General features: G+C 60.3%; 1 non-coding gene across 1 annotated transcript; it reads right to left on the bottom strand.

Moving 5' to 3' along the window:
- Positions 1–900: 900 nt before the first annotated feature.
- TRNAT-UGU (transfer RNA threonine (anticodon UGU)) lies at positions 901–973 on the bottom strand. The gene has a single exon. It is a non-coding gene; the product is annotated as a tRNA-Thr (tRNA).
- Between the last annotated feature and the right edge of the window lie 1,053 nt (positions 974–2,026).

Consider the following 2,026-nt stretch of genomic DNA (forward strand, 5'->3'; position numbering starts at 1 on the left):
CAGCAGAGGAAGGAGGCTGGAGAGAAGCTGTGATAGGAGCTGTGAGGGTATAACACGGGCTGCAGTGCTACGAGGCAGCCCACGCCTCTTCACCACACCTGCGGCGCGCTGAGGCGCAGCCTGCGGCGGCTGCCCGGGCTCGGCAGCCCCGCACGGGCCGAGCCCCGCATGGGCCGAACCCCGCATGGGCCGAGCCCCGCATGGGCTGCGGGCCTGCGCCTTCCCCCTCAGCGGAGCGCGTGTATTAATTGCCCTCTTTGATGGCGTTAATGATTGCTCCCGTGCTTGCAGTGCTGGAAACCAAACGCCCCGCTGACAAGGTATCTGAAAAAAACCCAAATGCATATCTTTGAAGTGTTGTGCTCAAGGAGATTTGTGTGGGGCTTTCTAGCTCTTTCTATAACCTAAAAAGGGGGGGCGGGGAAGGAGCAAAGAATCGTTACATTTCCGCTGTCCAGTCTCCAGCACAGAAATAAACCCAACAGCCTGGCTTGCCTGACAAGCTGTGAAGATTCAGATAATCCTGTCCAGCTTATTCTCCACTCAGGGGCAATTTGTTCCTTTTAAACCCCTAACAGTATTTTGCCAAAGCTGCCATCAGGAAAATTGTGACACGAGCTGTGCAAATATTTACTTAGCCATTGCCACGCTGCCTCCCAAAGAGGTTATTGCTCCCCCTCACTCCCCTGCCGGCACGAAGCACAGCCATGAGTTAATTTGGCGGCCGCTGGTAATGTTAACATTCAGGTTTTATAGAACGCGTTTGTTTCCAAAGCGTTTCCTTTAACAGGAAGCCCCCGGAGCCTGCACGCATGCTCTACTCCGCCACCACCAAAATGCCCAAAATCAGGTTCGTTAGTCGTGGGTGCACGACTGGAAAAATATGAAAAGAAAACAGCGAGGCCCCAGCGAGGATCGAACTCGCGACCCCTGGTTTACAAGACCAGTGCTCTAACCACTGAGCTATGGAGCCGCCACTTTGTAATTATGCCGGCTGTGTCTAAGACTGGTCCCGAGCCTCTCCGCTGCCCCCTGCCGGGCGCCCCGGACCCCGCGCCGCCGGCCCCGCCCTCCGCTGGCCCCTGAGGGCCCGCCCGGCACAGCGGCCTGCCCGCCGCCGCCACCGGGGGGAGCCCGCGGCCCGCCCGGAGCCGCTCCTGCCCGCCGAGGAACTGCCGGAACTCGCCGGCAGCCTCCCGCCGCCCCGCTTGTGCCCTCTCCCCGGGGGATCCCGCCCCCTGCCCTGTTTGTGCCCTCTCCCCGGGGCAGCCTCCCGCCGCCCCGCTTGTGCCCTCTCCTCGGGGCACCCCGTCCGCCGCCGTTTGTGCCCTCTCCTCGGGGCACCCCGCCCGCCGCTCTGTTTGTCCCCTTTCCCCGGGGGATCCCTCCCGCTGCCCTGCCCCGCTTCTCGCCCGCCAGCCCCGGGGCGCCGCTCCCGGCGCTCCCGGGCGGCCGCCGCGGTTGCGTGGGAGAGCCCGGGCTGCAGGAAGGTCCCTGGGCCCGCTGCAATAGCGGCAAATAAAGCTGCTGGAATGAGCACGTCCGGCCGAGCCAGCAAAGGCACCGGAGGAGAAATACGGGGTGGGTGGGCGAATGTCTGACGTACAGCCTGATCTGTACCGGCTAGGAGTAAAAAAACCCTGTCGTAACAAAGGGTTACTACAACAGAGGCTGGGTGTTCTTAGGAAGTGTGAGCAAGGCTGCTGCGGGCAGAGGTGCTGCCCGGGGCTTCTGAGCATCACTTGTTGAGTGACGCCTTGCAGCGCTGAGCATGGACCCTAGAGAGGATTTCTAGGTAATTCTCTCACCTGGTGCCTACAGATCAACTTTAACAGAGGTTACAGAGCTCAGAAGCGTCAGCTGACAGCTAAAAGGTGGAAGGCAGCCACGCTGTTGGACCCATCTAGGTGTACTGCTGATGTGCACTACTGGTGCTGGGTATCGTCACTGCTAACAGCACACGTTAGCGAGGGGTCTGTGATCACTTATAAATGGCCTGAACATTTTTTTAAACTTCATGGCAGAT

This window comes from Agelaius phoeniceus, chromosome 6 (assembly GCF_051311805.1).
Source record: "Agelaius phoeniceus isolate bAgePho1 chromosome 6, bAgePho1.hap1, whole genome shotgun sequence".
NCBI classification, from domain to species: domain Eukaryota; kingdom Metazoa; phylum Chordata; class Aves; order Passeriformes; family Icteridae; genus Agelaius; species Agelaius phoeniceus.